General features: G+C 35.9%; 1 pseudogene; it reads left to right on the top strand.

The window, feature by feature from the left end:
- The first annotated feature begins 15,957 nt into the window (after positions 1-15,957).
- On the top strand, positions 15,958-17,723 carry LOC103710293 (phospholipase A1-Ialpha2, chloroplastic pseudogene; annotated as a pseudogene).
- The last annotated feature ends 3,672 nt before the right edge of the window (positions 17,724-21,395 follow it).

Below are 21,395 nucleotides of genomic sequence, written 5' to 3'. Positions count from 1 at the left end.
CAAAGTACTTGACATATCGAGCATTGACGAAGATAATTACCAAGTACTCCAAATAGAGGTTCAGACAAGCTGGATGGATCCCATCGTCCGCTACCTCAAGGAGGGAGAACTCTTCACCAACCAGAATGAGGCTTATAAGCTCAAGCATCAGGCTGCTTGTTATACTTTGATCGGTGGCCAACTATATAAAAGGTCTTTCACTCTGTCATACCTCCAATGCCTTCAACTTACCGAAGCTCAGAACATGCTCCAAGAAGTCCATGATGGCATATGCAGAAATCACTTGGAGGTAGAGCCCAAGCACAAAAAGTATCGAGGTAGGGATATTATTGGTCCACAATGTAGAAAGATGCTACTTGATTTGTGAAAAATTGTGATCAATGCTAGAGATATGCCAGTATTTAGCACCAATCGATCATAGAGTTAGCTTCAATCAGCACTTCATGGCCATTCATCTAGTGGCGAATGGACAATCTTGGTCCCTTTACACAAGCAACCAGATAGAGAAAATTTCTCACCATCACCATCAACTACATAAAAATTGGTCGAGGTGGAACCCTTAGCTCGGAACATTGAGGAAAATGTGCAAAGCTTTGTTTGGAAATCCATCATTTGTCGGTTTGGAATTTCTCAAGTTCTCATTGCCGAAAATGACTGACAATTTGATAATGCCTGATTTAAAGAATTTTGCTTTGAACTTAACATCGACCACCGACTCACTTTGGTCGGTAATTTCCAAGCCAATGGAGAAGCTAATGTAACTAACCGCATAGAGGGCTTAAAGGCTAGGCATGATCGAGGTAGGCCAGGCTTTATCTTTTGCTCCAAAATAGCTGAATAATGCAGGTTGTATACATCAATGACTTTCTAATAAATTCTCAATATCGATATCAGGCGAGCTTGACAAAGAACCCTGATCAAGATTCCTATGGGCTTGGCTAGAAAGTTGAAGCACTGAATTATGGATGAAATCTCGGATGAGTCTCCCAAGAGACCACCAACAGTATCACACTTGAATGTTGCAAGTCAGACGAGTCTCCTAAGAGACCACCAATCTATTATTCCCATGGGCTTGGCTAAGATGCCAAATTTTTGAATCACGAATGAAATGTCTGACAAGTCTCTCAAGAGGCCATTGACGGCATCTCACTCAAGTGTCGTAGGTCAGGATAAGCTTTCTAAAAGGCCAACAGCCTATTACTAGCCAAGAACTGATGAAAGACCTAGTTAAGGCTAGACTCGGATAGGAGGAAGCACTCTTGGCCTAATAAACTCGGTGTTAGTTATCCAAAATACCTAACCGACAAAAGACCGGATAGCCAAATGAATGCCTTTTCAGGCAAGGGGAACCCGGAACTAAGATGAAGAGTCAAGCTTCGAATAAATAATCGGAGATCCAGAGGGCCAAACAACCTACCTTTTAGATTAGAGGAACCTCTCACCAAGACGACAAGCCAAACTTCGACAAAATACTCGGAGGACTAGATGACCTGCCTTTCAGGTGAGGGAACAAGGCACCAAAATTAAAAGCCATACTTCACAACAATGACAAAGTAGGCACAACCCACGAATACAATTACGAGTAGGGGCAAGGTCTGAGCTAACCGTAAATGCACCTCTGAAGATCTATTTAGGAGTCCTCGACCTCATGAGGTCCAAACAAGGACTCGGAGAACTCCAATCTCTGATCTACGACCTATATGCCTATGCCTAAAAGGCCCAAGTCTACAACCTCAATAAAGTGACGTTGAAAATTGGGATAAGGTCCCAACACTCCACAGGCAATTCCCACCTTGATCTTTAACATATGAACTCGAATGGACGATGAGCTACCAAGACAGCCCGATTAGAGCTTGGTCAACTTAGGCTTGCAAAAATGAGCTACAAAACCTGGTACCACCAGATCATGATGGCAAATAAAACAAAAGATATGAATGCTTTCATTAATAATTCAAAAGTTATAGGGCAAAATCAGCTTGACGATTGAGTAGTACATGAAGAAGACCCAATTGCATTGAGTCCTAGGGGCCAATGAACGCAAAGAAGGTCAAGCTCGTCGAGCGCAGACAACACCGGTAAGGTCACCCGAATTAGGAAAGCCGTCCTTTGCTTTGCTCTATGCCTCCTTGGTAGTGCCAAAAAATGAAAGAAGATGACGTACGCCAAGCCCTATCACTCAAAACATGGTGGAGGACCTCAACGGCTAGCAGAATGTTGGTAGCAGCCATAGAAGAATTAGGTGCATCTCCATCCTATTGCACCTACTCAATAGTACCCTCCTTCAATTCTGAATCCTCGACCTCATCTCCCTCCTCTCAGCTTCCTCCTCCTCTTCATTGTCCTCATGTAGGACGATATAGCTGAAGTCAAACTTGAAGCTCCTCATCCCCAGCTGCCGGCAGTTGTAGATGTTGTACAAGTAGAAAATAGTAGAAGATCCCATCAGAAATATTAGGAGGCCAAAGGGAGTCCTTGTAGGCCTCCACAGCTAGGAGGACCCACTCCTTGGCTAAAGTCGCCTACTACTCATCCACCTTCTGCTCCTTCTTGACCTTGATAGCCTAGAGTAGAGCCACCTTATGTTAATCGATCGAGCTCTTCAGATCCATGATGGTGATCTTTAACTTTGCCCCCACCTTGTCCATTCTCTTCTTTGCCTTGTCCTGCTCTAGCTCTGCCTCTCGAGCATGTTGCTAAAGCTGGTAGTATCGCTTGTGAACGAGCGCCTTATGAGAAATGCTCAAAAAGAACATAGAAATGGTCAATGTTGGAATAATTCAGTAGAAGATTCACAAAGCACAAGATAATACTCACGTCGACAGCAGCTCGGCAAGCCCCATCATAAAGAGTCTCTGTATTCCCATCCTCTAGCTTCTTTCGGTCGGCAGGGAGAATAATGCCCCTAATAGGCACCCTAGCTACCTTCGAATCCCTTAGAGCTAAGGCAAAGGCCTTCATAGCCTAATTAGGGCCGTAGACCTCCTCCTCAGGGGTAGAATGTAGGGAAAGCATCGTGCCTCAAAAGGAGCAGACTGTGGAGTTGGCAGAATCTCTTTGTTAGGGTTTACTCGAGGGGCACTAGATGGAGCCCGACTAGCTCGAAGGGATGGGACAGTTCAAATCAAGCCTCGATTAGGATGAGAAGGCAAGGTCTCGTGTAGCCTCTTGGGAGTAACGACTAGATGTCGTCTAGTTCCACCTTGTGCTTGGCAACTTCCAACTTTCTCACCAAACACTTGTCGACCATGTCTACAAAGACAAAAAGAGAAGTCATAAAAAATTAGTAGTAATTCAAAGAATCAAAAAATGGAGTAACACTTACGTTGAGGCTGAGCAGGGCTAAATCTGGCATTGACCTAGGTCTGCTCGGCTAATAGCTCCCAAATAGGAGGAGCCTTGATGCTACACAAGAACTCCAAGGTTTGCTGCTCGACATGAAGAGAATAGGAGCTTAATTCATACATTTATTAGGGGTACCCTAGAAGATGTTAAACCCCCAGAGTTGCTCAAACAAAATTAAAAAAAAAAGTGGCCCTTCCATCTATACACTGAAGAAAGACACCCCTAAATCAGTCGGAACCCCTTCTGAGCCAAAATGTACCAACAACCTTGCTCGATTGGGAGTTCCTTGAGGATGTAGCTTGCACGAAATAGTTTGATAGTGGACGATGTTGCCCAGAAGATGCAGCCCAAAAGGAGGAGTAAATTGGGCTTTTAAATTTTTTTAATTATTTCTAAACTTTTGAGTTAATTAAGCTAAGTTATATCGATACACAGTGGAATTTAAACTTAGCACCAGATTAATTCTAATCTAATCAAGATTAAAACTATTAAGCAGCGGATAAATGAGCTCAATAAAAGATTAGTCTTTGTTTGCCCAAGCATGCAATTCAATACAGTGAATCTTGATGCAGATTTATCAAGTGAAACTTCGTTAGACAATTTGAATTACTTGCAAATAAAGGATGTGCGAATAAGAGTTAAGTAAGCAATTCAATCAAACATTTGTCTAAGTAAATAAGTGAGAAAATCAAACAATAAAAGGATGCATCATAAACACAACAATAAGTTAAAACCTTCAACTTATTAGAACATGCAGCAGAGAATTCAACTTATGGAGTTAAGTATAGAGGAGAGATAATCTAAATAGAAAAACTAAGTTAATACAATCAAGAGTACAGTTCTAATCAAAGTTAGCTAGATGAAGATTAAGTAAGTTAGAACTAGCTAAACAATTTTAACTAGAATTGCAACTGAATAAATAGGCAAGTAAGCTAAAGAAGAAACAAAGCATTACAAACATACAAAAGTATAGTGGTTCGGTGCCAATTGCACCTATGTCCACTCTCTAAGCTCTCTTGAGAATTTTACTATAATCCTCCTGATTACAATGTGGTTGTTTTACAAGTTTACAACTTAACTCGTTGTTTTTTCAGGATCACAACAAACCCAAGCTAGTTTTCACAGGCTCACCAACCAAAACCTATACCGATTATTTTTCGGGCTCACAACCAACCCAGTTGATTTTTCTAAAGGCTCACCAACCAAAACCTTTAAAAATTCGAATTAAGATTTGGACCAAACCTTTCCCTAAGTTTCAGCAACTGAAACTTGTTACAAGATAAATATTAAAAGAATTAAAGTACAAATACTATCACTTAATAAATAAAAATATAATATAATAAAGAGAGTAATAGAAAGTTGTTGGTGGTTTGAATACTATCATGGGTGCTTCACCAACTTCCAAAGCTATGGACTTGATGTTGAATGCTTGCAATAATACTTTTAAGGCTTTCACTTGGTTGCTTACTCCTATGCTCTAGTTTTTGGGGCTCTTTAATGATTTGGATATTTAGGTAGTTGAGCTGTGTTCAATCTGAGGTAGTTCCCTTGTATTTATAGCCTTTGATATGGTAGAAACTTGATTCTAGCCGTTAGAGACAAAAACTAACCGTTAAAAACTAGACGTTGTCACTTCCAGCAGAGTTGGAGTCGTCTCAGCCAGTCTGGAAGTCGTCTCGCACATGGATTCACCAAAACATCGGCTTCTGTCTTTCTGCGAGCCGTCTTGCGCTCTCCAGGAGCCATCTCCTGGTCATCCCCTAGACTATTTCTTTGGATTTTTCTTTGAATTTCTCTTCCAACTTGAATCCTTTGAATTTGAAACTTGGGCCAACGAAGTGTAGCTTTCTTCCAACTTTTTTTGTGAACTTTTAAGGTCTTCTTGTATTCTTCCAACTAGTATCAGAGCAGATAAAGATCAAAACTTATATACTCGAAAAACATGTTAAATTATTAATTCTTAATGACTTCAAAATTCTTTCATGGTATAAAAGCATTGGGGCACATATACCAAAACATGAATTCATGCAAGTTATGATACATCTTAGAGCATACATAAAATTCAAAGTTTTGAAAGTTCTTTCAAAGCTCTTTTAAAGACTTTCTTTTACTTCTTTAAAGAGAAATACCTTTTGATACATGTAAAAATGAATTGGCATAGGATTGAGACACTAAAGCTCAAGTCAATAAGAACTCATTAGTAGATATCAAAGTAAATTTTCAATACTAAGACAAATGGAATTCTTTTCAATTAGTTTTCAAAATAAATAATTTACCAATTAAGTACAGATGAAAATCTAACTTCCAAAAGATATTCAATGAAGCACAAAGTCTAATACCAAAATATTCTTAGATTGATATCAGTTTTAGACCAATCAGACATTAAAAGCATACTAAAAGTTCTTTGCTAAATTTACATAGAGTAACCTTTAATGATTTAGATTTAAGAATATTCATTTCTCTTTCATTTATGTAAGGCTCTTGATATCAATTTATGCTTTGTAAGTAAAACAGTTAAATTCAAAAATTAATAAGAATGATCATGAATCAAACATAAATATTCAAGGTATGCATCAAATGAAAGTGACTTCTGAATAAGATGCAGAATGCAAAGAAATTGAATATCTAAAGCTCTCCCCTTAAAAGATGCATTCTTCTTTAAACATTCATTTCTTTTTTTAAAAAAAGAATTTTGTTGAATTCTAGATTTTAATGATAATCATGAATAAAACTAAAATTCTATGATATCAAACATGTAGAGTGATCTAGAGTTTTTCAAAAATTATAGCAATCACTCTTTTTAGTCTATCAAGAATAAGTCATAATCTTTCAAGAATAAATTATGTTTTCTCTTAATTCTCCAGAATGATGCAATCATTAAAGCATATAATGAAAGTTACATAAATATAAAGATATAAACAATTTTTATATTGAGTTTAAATTTTTATACAAGATCAGATTCTGAATTTCATAAGAATTTTTAAGAAAGTTTTCAAAAATTATAATTTGAGATATATATTTTTACATTGTAGCTCATCTTAAATCATTAAGATTGAAAATACATATTTCAAAAATATTGGAGCACATTCAAAATTTTTGCAATTAACATTGAGTTTTGGTACAGATTGGAGAAATTTAACATGTATCAGGACATTATATACCAATGTTAGGCAAGATGAAAGATAAATCAGAATCAATTTATTCTACTTAATTTGCAAATTCAGATTATTCTTTTTTTATTTTTTTGAAGATATTCATTAAAACAAAAATATTCGTCTCTTTTTTTTTGTAAATATATTCAACTTTCAGATTCCAAAAGTCGTCATAAACGACAAACCTAAAATTTCTTTCAAAAACACTTAGAAAAATTCTTACGTAGTATTTCAAACATTCAAGCATTGGAACTGATTTAATAAAAAAATTTAATCAGAAGAGTACAAGAAGAATAATAAATCCAAAAAATAAATATCATTGAGGAGTATGGGCTGCAAGTAAAAAATTATTTTCATTAAGCTTTGAAACACAAGTTATTTCGAAAGCAAAGGTGAAGTAAAAATTTGTGTGCAAAGTTAAAACAAATTTCAAATTATGAATGCCACAAAAAAAATGAAGTTGCTATTGGTAAAAATATATTTCAATCAAATTATCCAAGCATGGAGTATTACAAATTATATTTAAAAAAGATCTTCGTTTATCTGCATATTACAAACATATGATTCAAAACATTATGTCACATGCAAAATATAATATGCATAAGTCATAACATTACGTATTAAAGCATTAAGAACAAGCATATCAACGATTACAATCAATTCTTTTCAAATAAACTCTCCCTATTTAAATACAATTTAGCACCAATTTTATCCTTAAGGTGTGCTTTAAAGTGATTGAAACTTCATCTTTCACAAATTTCTTTAGTTTTATTTGTTTTTACTTTGAGATTATTAATGTGAGCAACAATCCTTTTTATTTATCTGTCATGCCTTCCTCCCCTTTTTTTTTATGAATTTATTTTTTAAGCAATTAATGAATATTTTAATTTTCTTCATTTATTTTTGGTTTTACTTTTACTTAGCTTTTACTTCTCCTATTTTATCCAATTAAGTGCCAAAAGAATTTCAGTCTATTAAGATGTTGCTCCCCCTTACTCTTGTGTATCAAAGCAAGATTATCAAAATATGTATCAAAACAAGAGTTTAAGGTTACGTATCAAAGCTTATGTATCAGAGCAAAAAGATATATCAAAACTTATGTACCAAAGCAAGATCGATATCCAAGCTTATGTATTTGAGCAAGATACTCCGATCCCTTTTCCCCCTTTTTTTATATCTTTGTCCCATCTCTCCCTTAATGTTATAACTGATCTTTTTCTTTTTTGTTATTCAAGTAATTTTCATGAAAGAGCAGAATAAAAAAATAATCTAATATGCTGCATAACATATAAATATATATCATGCAAACAAACAAAATTTTTATTATACTCAAGAATCACAAGTTATTTTGAATTAAAGATTTAAAGTATAAACTTATGTATTTCATGGTTATGTATTACACAAGCAAAACTAAACTTCAATTTAATCATACCATGAAACAATTAGCATGAGCATGAAGTAAGATATCAAGATGATCAGCAATTAAAGATTCTAACTATTGCTGCTATATAATTTCAAACTACTGATTTTGCTCAACTAACTCATAAGAGAAGGATTTAGAATTACTAGTACATTTTGCATTCTTCAAGCCAAATACCTTTTAGATTCTTTACACCCTTGGCTGAAGATTTTTTTTTTTTTGTTTGCATGGAAATGTTTATTGTATCTTATGTGGAGATGTCCTTCAAGTTGAAGTTTTTCATTTTTTGCTCATAGATCCTGCATCATTAGCAAAATCTTTTTTTCTTTCTTGAAGGAAAGTCATTAGTTTCTTCAAGATACAAAATATTCATACAGCATATTTCTTAACTAGATGACTCAACATAAAATATAACAATAATTGAATATTGAGTCACTCTACTTAAGAGATTACCTAGAGATAAGCAAGCATAAGTCACTTGAACTAAAGAGATAATTTTATTAAGCAAGATGATTCAAGGACAAACATGTGAGGCAATAGATTAAGTCATTATTTTCAAAATTATTTTAGTTTCTTGGATTCTGTTTGCTTAAGATATTCATCATAAGGATCCCTTTTTTTTGGTTTTTCAAAAAGATTTTAATTCAAAATGTATCGATTTTTGTTCAGATAACAAGTTAAGTTTTAATCAAATTATCTTAAATGGTTGTTTCTATCAAAATTCTGATTATGATTCAGCTTTCAACATAAATAATCATATTTTAGAGAGATAAGCAATCTTCTTTTAGAGTAAATAAAATTTTATTTCAACTTATGAGATATAGTTCAAACGAATTAATATTCATGCTTTAAAAGATTTTTACACTCAGATTAAACATGATGTATTAAAATTAATCAGCAAAATTTGAGATAATTATATAGAAAGATATTAATCATGCAATCAAGGATATAATGATTATGCTCAATGAAAACACTTTAAAGATCAGATTTATTGATTTTGAATTTTAGAATAGTCTTGACAATTACTTGTAAAAGGAAAAACAAACCTTTATTACAAAACTTTTTAAGAGAGTTTCTCATTATGATCATAACACTAAATTATTTATGATTGAAATAATTTGAGATGATTATGATTTAACATATGATGCACGCATGAGATTTATAAAGCATATCATAATACATTTCAGATAATTATATAAGGAATGAATGATATAATGATAACATGATAAATTACATTCATACCTTCACAAAAGATGAAATAAAATTTAACTATAAGTCACGTGTCATGGCACCCAATAAGAGTTTCACATGAGTTTCAAGGGTTGCTTTGACACATCTGCAAAATAATCTTAATTCATCATTTTAGATACCCAAGCTTGCTTGGATCCTTGGAGATTAGTGCATATGGTTTCTTTTAAGATCCAAATCTATTTAATAGTAATAACATTACCATTTGATTTATTTGTATTAGAATCATATGTAAAATTTTTATCCCAATTTTTTTTATGTTTGAAATAAGTTATCTTAGTTGATGGTTTGCTTGACGAATTGATAACCTTCTTTTTAGGATTTTATTGTTAAACAAGAGAGTCCAGCCAAGTCTTGATTTATCAAAAACAACATATTGGCTTTCAAACATCATTTTTAATTTTTCTGAACTCACAGTGAATTTGTTAATAAAAGATGTCAGTTTGTTAACTTCTTCACTTAAATTATGATTTTTTTAATTAGGTTTGATTTTTCAGAATTAATTCTTCTGAATTTAACCTTAAGCTTTATTTTCATAATTTAATTTGTCTTGTATTTCAGCAATAGAATTTTTTTCTTCTAAAATTTTTAGATTTAGCTTTTTAAGATTCTTGTTCTTCATAGATAGTTTTCTACATTCACCATACAAATCATGAAAAGCATTTAATAGTTCATCAAAGAGAATTCTTCTTGAAATTTACTTATTGTAAAATCAGATTCAGATTTACCTTATCTTCTTGTGCCATAAAGTACGAGTTAGTTTTCTCTTGGAGTTCTTCGAAGCTGATGTCATCATTGTTGCTCCTAGCTTTCATTCTTTTGCTTTTTATCTCTTTATTCCTTTCTTCTTTCTTCATCTTCTTCTTTGTCTTGAGGAAGCTTTTGAATTTTTTGGTATTTAAGAATGGATCCTTGTCTTCATCACCGAATTCTTCATTAGTTGTTCTTTCTTTCTGATTGGAAGATTCAAAAACTTTTCCTGCATGCTCACTGTTAGTATGTAATTGAAGCACATGTGAGCTGATCTGAGATTTATCATAAATATCTTCTAACGTATTCCAGATCTTCTTAGCAAATAAGTATGCAAAGATTTCATTAAATACAATTTCATGAGTAGCACAATATAGTATATTCATTGCATTAGCATTCAATTATGCTAAGTATTTTTCATTATCAACAGTTTGAGAGAGTGTGTGAGCATCATTTATTATGATGATCCAAAGGTCATAGTTTTGGGCTTGAATAAAAACTTTCATTCTAGCTCTCCACTGCCCATAATCGATTTCAACAAACAGTGGAGGTCTATTTGTGAAAGATCCCTCAGAAAATAAATCATTGAAAGGGGCTGTCATGATCGTTGGCTTTCGACGGTTAGGTCAACAACTAATATTAAAATACCTACTCTGATACCACTTGTTGTCCAGAAGATGCAGCCTAAGAGGTGGGGTGAATTGGGCTTTTAAAATCTTTTAATTACTTCTATATTTTTGAGTTAATTAAGCTAAGTTATATAGATGCACAGTAAATTTAAACTTATCAACAGATTAATTCTAATCTAATCAAGATTAAAACTATTAAGCAGCGGATAAATGAGCTCAATAAAAGAATAGTTTAAGTTTGCCCAAGCATGCAATTCAATACAAGAATCTTGATGCAGATTTATCAAGTGAAACTTCGTTAAACAATTTGAATATACTTGCAACTAAAGGATGTGCGAATAAGAGTTAAGTAAGTAATTCAATCAGACATTTGTCTAAGTAGATAAGTGAGAAAATCAAATAATAAAATAAAGCATCACAAACACAATAATAAGTTAAAACCTTCAACTTATTAGAACATGAAACAGAGAATTCAACTTATGGAGTTAAGTATAGCGGAGAGATAATCTAAATAGAGGAACTAACTTAATACAATCAAGAGTACAATTCTAATCAAGTTAGAACTAGCTAAGCAATTTTAACTAGAATTGCAACTGAATGAATAGGCAAGTAAGCTAAAGAAGAAACAAAGCATTACAAACACACAAAAGTATAGTGGTTCGATGCCAACTGCACATACATCCACTTTTCAAGCTCTCTTGAAAATTTTACTATAATCTTCATGATTACAGTGTGGTTGTTTTGCGACTTCACAATCCAACTCATTATCTTTTCGAGATCATAACGAACCCAAGTTGGTTTTCACAGGCTTACTAACTAAAATCTATACCGATTATTTTTCGGGCTCACAATCAACCCAGTTGATTTTTTCAAAGGCTCACCAACCAAAATCTTTACAAATTCCAATTAAGGTTTGGACCAAACCTTTTTTCAAGTTTCAGCAACTAAAACTTGTTACAAGATAAGTATTGAAAAACTTAAAGTACAAATACTATTGCTCAATAAATAAAAATATAACAAAATAAAGAGAGCAATCGAAAGTTGTTGGTGGTTTGAATACTGTTATGGGTGCTTCACCAACTTTCAAACCTGTAAACTTGATGTTGAATGCTTGCAATAAAATTTTTAAGCTTTCACTTGGTTGCTTACTCCTATGCTCTGATTTTTGGGGCTCTTTAATGATTGGATGTTTAGGTAGTTGAGCTATGTTCATTTTGAGGTAGTTTCCTTATATTTATATCCTTTGATGTGGTAGAAACTTGAATCTAGCCGTTAGAGACAAAAACTAGCCATTAAAAACTAGCCGTTGTCACTTCCAGCAGAGTTGGAGTCATCTCAGCCAGTCTGGGAGTCGTCTTGCGCACGGATTCACCAAACATAGGCTTCTGTCATTTTGCGAGCCGTCTCGCGCCTGGAGGAGACGTCTCACGCTTCTGCAGGAGTCATCCCATGCTTCTGCAGGAGTCGTCTCATGCTGGAGCTGTCTTGCACTTCTGCAAGTGCTATCTCGCACTCTGCAGGAGCCGTCTTGCGCTCTGCAGGAGCCGTCTTGCGCTCTGCAGGAGCCGTCTCGTGCTCTGTAGGAGCCATCTTCTGATAATCCCCTAGAATGTTTCTTTGGATTTTTCTTTGAATTGCTCCTCCAACTTGAATCCTTTGAACTTGAAACTTGGGCCAATGAAGTGTAGCTTTCTTCCAACATTTTTTGAGAACTTTTGAGGCCTTCTTTTATTCTTCCAACTTGCTATGTTCCTTATAAAATAAATTATCTTTCTTCCTGCAGCTCAAACATTAGAAATTATACTACAAAATTTTGTGATCATCAAAATCAATTCTAGGGTCAACAGACTATTTACTATATATATATAGAAGAGACAAAAAGCTAATGACAAACTGCCCCACATTAGGAACCCACTAGGCAGGTACTAACTGAAAACTATTGAAATGAAGGATAACAAATGATGAGGAGGAAGTCTTAACCTAGCCTTTAGAATCTCCTCATAAAGGATAACCTGGGTGGGATGACGGATACTAGCCCTCTCCTCATCCTCAAGTAACCTAAAGGAGAAGCTAGTCGGGACAAAATACCAATTCTGGAATCGATCCAAGTCATCCTGGTCTAGAATGCACTTCTTAGTATCGGGACTAGAGGTCTTTGATCCAATACTGCCAGAGCCATCAGAATGCAAGGACGAATCCCCCGGATCGACTGGCCAATGGGATATTCAATCTCAGACGAAGCATCCATGATAGCAAAAAGAAGATGAAGAGAAAGAAAAAGGAGAAGAAGCCAACCTACGATAGTTCGTTGGAAAGAGTAACCGATGGAAAGACATTGAAGAAAGGATAAAGAAAGGAAGGAGACAAGGGGTCGAAGCTTCTGCTAGACAAGAAACTCCCAGAGATGAAAAGGCGCTTGCAAAGTTGGAGGAACCGCCTCAAGCTTCCACCCCTTATATAGAGCCTTGAATGCTGCTAATCTCATCGCTCATCCGCTCGTTTGTCTATCGACTAAAACACGTATGCTTGGCATTTGAAGGTTGTGGGCTCCTACAGGTCGATCCTTTTCTGAGTCGCTAAAAGGAATGATGTCAGCAACAAATATCCCATTTGTACACATGATGCTTTGAAAAGAGAATTGACTCTACAAAAATCATGCCTATTATTAAATGCAAGTTTTAGAAGCGCCCAGGGTTAATCTAACAGCTCGAATTTTGCTCGACTGGCTCACCCGACAAGTGATTTGACTACTTCTTTTTCCCAAGCCAGGCAATCATAACTCAAGATCGGAAGTAGGAGGCAAGTGATTTGGCTTGAATTTGTCATTCCTAAAATTTCATTTGATAGCTCAACCTACCAACCAAACAATGACACATGTGCAGCGAAAACGATGGCCAATATAATTCCTGAATAAGCAGCGTGATCAGTTACATCTTAGCGCAAAAAGAATATCATAGTTCACTTGAAAAAGAATATCCTCACTGTTGATGTGTGATGAATGGATATAGAAAGAGCTTAACTGTTCATCCTTGAATCTTTTTAGATCTCCTATTTTCTCTCGAAACTCTATTTGACTTAAGTATTGGAGGGTCTCAGTCGGACACATTTCGGTGTCTTCTTGATCATTTTCTGTGGTTGCAAAATAGCACCAATGCTATGCGCCGCTCCTCCAACTCTATCGAGTAAAGCAGCTCACTGATTGGCCTATCCATCTATTAGGTCAGTTTTGAGCAACAACAATCTTATTTCTCCAGTTGTGGTTATTTCTAGCTTATTTTTTTTGAAAATTAGAATTGGTTACTTCTAGCTTAGTAGTACTGCATGTATCGTGTATAGATTTTTCCAAGTAGAGCAAGACTATCTCACAAATGAAGCCACGGACCCACCATTCTTAGTCTTTTGTCAGCACATCCCTCACATCTTGGAGACACCGAGATTTTATTCTCAAGTATTCTTTTTTAAAGCTTGACCAATATGGCAAGCACAAAATCTTTGGCGATCTAGCTCAATCCGGGAGAAGTGTGAAGATATGATATTTCCCACCAAACTTCTACAAGTTGTGTCCCCATCACCTAGCTTGACACAGCTTGGCAGCTTATTTCCAAACTACAGCCTCATATTCTATTGGAGATAGAACCTGTTCCCAACTACAACTAGAATCCCTCCTCTCGCATGACCAAACAAACTATGAACTATGTATCTCCATCTAAAAGATCTTATGCGACGTTAAATACGCGTCCACTTTAGGCCCATTCGTTATGCAACAAGCATATCGTTTATGTAGTACAGCAGTGCTCCAAGGCAGTGAGCTATCGACCAATATCCAAACCACCACCACATCGAAGCACCATGGTTTCATCTAGGGCCCACACATACCTAGGGCCCACACATACTATTGGACAGCTTATATCTAACTACACGCGGTCAGATCAAGAGATTTATTTCAACAAACTTCAAAACAAAAATTATGGTTGCACGATCTAATTACTTCCCATTAGCATCATAGATATGTAAATGATGTCAAAATATTGATGTGCTGGATCTACAAAGTTTTAAATAGAATACTTATTAAGCATTAAATTAATCGTTAACAAAATATTAACTGCCAAAAAATAATTAAAAAGTTAATGAGTTCAATAATAATAGTAGATTATTAGTATTGATGTTTGAAATGGTTGAGTTCGGCCTATATTTTTGAAAATGGATGGAAACAAAAATTTATTAGATTGGGGATCTCTAAGCTACATATTAAGTGGGTATAAAATGATGTATTCATTGTCTTAATGTACTTAAATACACAATATGATACAACATTAAAAATCCATACCAGCTCATATCGATGCAACTTAATATATATATAAATTTAAATTAATTAGATTACAGTAGTATTATGGTACTAAAACTGTACATTTTTCACACATATTTAATATTTAGCTTAAAATCATTACATATAAGAAATTTTTATTTAAATAAAATTTATGGCATGTCACATTCAACTGTTTTGATCAGAAATTTTTTATCGAAGCATTTTGAGCTATTATTCTTCAGTTGACTTAGCTACAAACTTTCTAAGAAGTTAGCATTAGCACAAAAGGCCCTGATTATTACTTCACATTGGATGCAAACGATTTTGTATCATAAAATAATGGATATTGCAAGCAACAACATTACGATAATTAAATTAATAGTATCAAAATTAGAAAGATTAAAGAATAACTAGAAATAAACTAATAATCTTTTGAAATTCCTTATAACTCTTCACCCATGTAAATTTAGCCTGGCCGAACTCGATAACCGTGTCGGTTTTGGAGTTGGCTGGATTCCGACATAATTTAACTTATACGGACACGTCAGCTCCCCAGTTAGAGCCGAGTAATCGTATAAGGAACCCGTTGGAAGGAAAGTGACCGTCCGGCGGGAGGGAAGACCACCGTCACCGAAACGAATGGCCACGGTTAAAACCAAACCCCATGGCCCGTGCCAAATCGACGGCTGACAGGAGACCCCCGCCCCGCGTTGAAATCTCCCGGGAATAAAATAGTAGTTCACGACATCTCCCGATCAAACAGGTAGAAGGCGGGAAATGTCGGCGTTCACAATGAAAAATTGTCGCCCCCTTTTCCGCAAACGGGGGATGTCCATTTCTCTTAGGACTTTTAGGGGTTTTTTTGGTCAGCCATTAATGCAATCCTCAGCGGCTTATCGACTTCCAAATCTCTCTATATTCTCTACACCTTTCTGTTGCTGTCTTCTTGATCGCCTTCCTCGATATCTTCTCTCCTTGAGCCAGTGAGCAACCATAGAAAAAGAGTACGTTGCAGTAGTACCTGACCGACCTTCTAAGATAGAATCCATGGTGATTTCCAGTCAAATACTCGCCGAACATGCAATCTTTTTTTTATTTATACTAACTACGACTGAAGTCATAAAAAAGAGGTTGAGAAATCCAACCTATGGTGCTTCCCCCCCCCCCCCCCTCCACCCCCACTCCCAAGCTTTCTATATAGTTCTGGAAGGCCTTTCTTTCCTGGCACTCCATATCCCTCCTCCCCCTTTCCACCCCAACACCGCCAGACATGGTCCCCATTTCCGTGTCAAATCCTTCTCTCGTTTCACATAAAATCAGTCCACACCGGCTCCAGTTGCCATCAGATGAAAAGTTAGTCATATCTAGTGCTACATCTCGGAGGGCCGTTGCCGCCGCACCGATAGTTCAACAGAGTCGAGGAAGCATGCCAGAGGCCAGAAGTTCTCTTGCAAACATGTGGAGAGAAATTCAGGGCTCCAACGATTGGAAGGACCTCGTCAACCCCTTGAACGCCCTCCTTAGGGAGGAAGTCGTGAGGTATGGGGAGTTCGTCACTGCATGCTATAAGGCCTTCGACCTCGACCCAAGCTCCAAGCGTTACTTGAATTGCAAATTTGGGAAGAAGAGCATGCTGACGGAAGTGGGGATGGAGGGCTGTGGCTACGAGATCACCAAATATATCTATGCAACACCTGACATTAACATCCCCACTCAAAGCGGGACCAGTCGCAGCCGGTGGATCGGGTTCGTCGCGGTCTCGACCGACAACGAGGTGAGGAGGCTTGGGAGGAGGGACGTCTTGGTGTCCTTCCGAGGAACTGTGACCAACACCGAGTGGATTGCCAACTTCATGAGCTCATTGATGCCTGCAAGGCTAGACCCTCATGATCCCCGGCTTGATGTGAAGGTGGAATCGGGCTTCCTTAGCCTCTACACCTCTGATGACAGCACTTGCAAGTTTAGCCAAGGGAGTTGCCGAGAACAACTTCTCAGTGAGGTGACAAGGATTATCAAGAAATACAAGGATGAGGAGGTGAGCATCACAATGGCTGGGCATAGCATGGGCAGTTCTCTAGCTATTCTATTTGGATATGACCTTGCAGAGCTTGGCCTTAATAGGTTGGGTTGGAGCCGAGAGATACCCGTGACAGTGTACTCGTTCGGGGGACCAAGAGTCGGGAATTCAGGCTTCAAAGAGAGGTGCGAGGAGCTAAAGGTGAAGGTCTTGAGAGTTGTGAATGTAAATGATCCTGTGACAAAGCTGCCTGGTGTTTTCCTTAATGAGAGCTCAAGGATTATAGGGGGGAAGTATGAAATGCCATGGAGCTGCTTATGTTATGTCCATGTTGGTGTTGAGCTGGCTCTGGACTTCTTCAGAGTGCAGAACCCTGCATGCGTTCATGACTTGGAGGCTTACATAGGGCTATTGAGATGTCCCAAGATCGCACGAGTCCAAAAGGATGGGAAAGTTCTTCTAAGCAAGGCAAGGAAAGTACTTCACACGCAGAAATTTGATGGATGGATATGGCAAGATGCTGCAAGACAAGTGGGTTGCCTTGTACAATCTTTAGGATTTTAAGATCCAGGACCATCGTTTAGACTGTAAAAGATTCAATAATCATTGTCTATTTTTTTAAGGGTTAGGATTTCTGTATAGATTGTTGTACGGATTTTTAAAATTGTATATTTGTAGGAATTTGTAACCTCATATGAAGAAACCATAATAACTGTAAACGCTATCATCGTATGTAAGAAAAAACAGATACGGGGACAATTCTTTATGTTCATTTGAAGAGACTGATTTTCTCGGTTTATGACAATGTCAACAAGCTTCTTTTCCCTTGAATATTAACTTTGCTTGAAATCTGGGAAGTCTCTTAGGATGCTTTAGAGAAGTATTAATATTATCAATTAAATGTAGCTCAGAATATTTCTTCCAGCATCTCTCTCACACACAACGAAAAAAAAAAAAACAGAGGCATTATTGCATTACATCTATAAGAAAAGCTAATATATTTTTCACCAGGAAGAAATGAACTAGGCTATATAGCCTAAATTTTAGGAAACGACTTTCTTCTTTATGCTTTAATGAAGGGAAGAAAAAGGACATGATGGTAAACATACTGATTCCTTTTTTTAAACTTTGAGTCTTGCACCACAGATACTCAATATTAAACCTTTTGAGCGTTATGCCTTCTTAAATGCACGACTTATATTTTCAATGCATAAATTTGGAGGAACTCGACACAAATATATCGTTTCTAATTATAATTTTCTGAAAATAGCAAGTCAAATTTTGGATCTTTTACTCCTCTTGGGTAGCAAACTCAAAATCAAGAATTCCATGTAACTAGTCTAAATGCTTGGCCGGCTCATTTTAAAATAACCATGTGATTCTTAAAGATGATTTTTCTTTTCGATTTTTTATATTTAAATGTGATTGGTTTTGTATTTTCTGATATATAACATGGTTACATGACTCACTCTGACAATCATTTGATCCTACAATTAGTCACTATGATGTCACTATGACAATCTGCTAGTAGAAAGTGAACTTTTCTTACTTATTTTACATTAACAGTTTGCCTTGTGAAGTCATATAAATATTGTACAATCTTTCAACTATTCTCAAATTTAAATATTAAAGATGTGTCAGCCACGTCAAATGAAATATCAATTACCGTTGCAAATTTGTATCCATATAAATCTATGAAAACATAATGGCAAAGTAAATGCATGCTTATCCATGGATCAAATGGTATGGGCACTATAACAAAGGAGACCACTAATGACAAAAAGAATTTTTGTTGGAGAATTACATTACTAAATATCTGGCACCAATTTCCATTATATAGAGAAACCTTTTTTATAACAACATTTACTATATCATGACAAACTTTATCATCACTGCTCATTCATAAATTCCTTGATGAAATATCATGCATCACTAAATATTTGTATTTTTGATAACTTAAATGGCTCATCATCTATTTTTGTTTCATTTACAAAAATATAAATTATCTATAAATGTTTTTCGTAAAAGAAGTATAGTGTCAACAAATATTTGGCACCATTTCCCACCATATGAAGGAATTTTTTGTGTGTGACAATATTTGCAATATCATGACAAAATGCATCATCATTAAGAATTTGTAAATTTTGTAATGAAATATCTTGAGTCACTAAATATTTATATTGTTAGTGACTTCAATTTCTCATCATCTATTTTGTTTCATTTACAAAAGTTAGAAATTATCTATGACTACTTTTCACGATAAAATAATAGCATCAATATATTGGAAATTGTGTCCTGAAAGACAATCGTCAGCCTGTTGATGATTGAATTGTATATGAATTAATGAAATTAATAAAAGTTATTTGACAATATTTCATTACATATTTTGCATCTTCGTGAACTCAAATAATGTAATGAAGTCCTTAGAACTCTATTAAACGATAAAAGCGGATTTATCTACGAGTCCTTAAACTAGTTCGCGACCAAACGATATGTTATCACTAGGACAATAGCATTATCAAGAATAGGTCATTGTGTGCCATATACGTTGGTTGTCCTCTTAACCAAGGAGTGTAGAGACACTGATATGTCATATAGGTAAAGTATAAGGAGTACACTTCACTGAACATGACCAGTTTCGGAACGCTCTGCTGTCAAGAGATGTTCCAAGTGGATATAGGTACAAGTATCCCTCAGATCTGAGATCACCACGGTGACTTGCAAGCAACTCACTATACTTTGTTACCGGACTATCTGAATTTTTAATTCAGTAATTGAAGGCTACTGTGTGCAGTCAAGTACTTGCAAAGTCGGTGCGTGAATCAAAATGTAATTGATCCCTCCTGATAACAGGAGATAATGCCCTTGTGTTTAATTTAGCAAAATCTTGGCCCGAATAATACTTGTAAGGAGTCACAGAATTTGTAAAGTTGAAACACATTTTGGATGCACTGAGTAAAAAGTTGACAGAACCTTGAAGTCATCCTAGGCATTTGGAGTCATAGGGATTAATTATATGGTAACCATAGTCCAAGGGTTCCAGAATATTGCTTTACGATTATTCGGCCTATCCGGACATCAGGTACCATTGCTAGATGATCTATTTAATTAGTACAGAAAGTCGTTCTTATGCTACCGGCTTAGGTTCGAACCTATGGGGTCACACGCATAGAAGTTTCTAGGTTGATCAAATGGCTGATCGATGATTAAGAATCATCCAGGAGTACATCGGTTAATTTGATTGACAAATTATCCTAAGCGAAAGTTGCAGTAAATAATTATTAAATTATTGAAGGATTAAATAGCAATTAGATTGCTAATGAACTCAATTGATTGAATGATTGAGCTTAGATTAAGCCAAATTAAATAAAATTCAATTTGGGCTACATCAGGATTTGACCTAATTGGATTGGGTTCGATCTGAGTTGATTAGGCTCGACCCAATTAATCGTTCTTGACCCAATTGGATTGAGCTTAACCCGAGCCTATTAAACGATAAAAGCGGATTTATCTACGAGTCCTTAAACTAGTTCGCGACCAAACGATATGTTATCACTAGGACAATAGCATTATCAAGAATAGGTCATTGTGTGCCATATACGTTGGTTGTCCTCTTAACCAAGGAGTGTAGAGACACTGATATGTCATATAGGTAAAGTATAAGGAGTACACTTCACTGAACATGACCAGTTCCGGAACGCTCTGCTGTCAAGAGATGTTCCAAGTGGATATAGGTACAAGTATCCCTCAGATCTGAGATCACCACGGTGACTTGCAAGCAACTCACTATACTTTGTTACCGGACTATCTGAATTTTTAATTCAGTAATTGAAGGCTACTGTGTGCAGTCAAGTACTTGCGAAGTCGGTGCGTGAATCAAAATGTAATTGATCCCTCCTGATAACAGGAGATAATGCCCTTATGTTTAATTTAGCAAAATCTTGGCCCGAATAATACTTGTAAGGAGTCACAGAATTTGTAAAGTTGAAACACATTTTGGATGCACTGAGTAAAAAGTTGACAGAACCTTGAAGTCATCCTAGGCATTTGGAGTCATAGGGATTAATTATATGGTAACCATAGTCCAAGGGTTCCAGAATATTGCTTTACGATTATTCGGCCTATCCGGACATCAGGTACCATTGCTAGATGGTCTATTTAATTAGTACAGAAAGTCGTTCTTATGCTACCGGCTTAGGTTCGAACCTATGGGGTCACACGCATAGAAGTTTCTAGGTTGATCAAATGGCTGATCGATGATTAAGAATCGTCCAGGAGTACATCGGTTAATTTGATTGTCAAATTATCTTAAGCAAAAGTTGCAGTAAATAATTATTAAATTATTGAAGGATTAAATAGCAATTAGATTGCTAATGAACTCAATTGATTGAATGATTGAGCTTAGATTAAGCCAAATTAAATAAAATTCAATTTGGGCTACATCAGGATTTGACCTAATTGGATTGGGTTCGATCTGAGTTGATTAGGCTCGACCCAATTAATCGTTCTTGACCCAATTGGATTGAGCTTA

This window comes from Phoenix dactylifera, chromosome 12 (assembly GCF_051530095.1).
Source record: "Phoenix dactylifera cultivar Ajwa chromosome 12, Ajwa_hap1_PhDact_Kaust_v1.1, whole genome shotgun sequence".
Lineage (NCBI taxonomy): Eukaryota > Viridiplantae > Streptophyta > Magnoliopsida > Arecales > Arecaceae > Phoenix > Phoenix dactylifera.
Note: the sequence above shows the minus strand (reverse complement) of the source record. Positions and strands in the feature narration are given on the sequence as shown.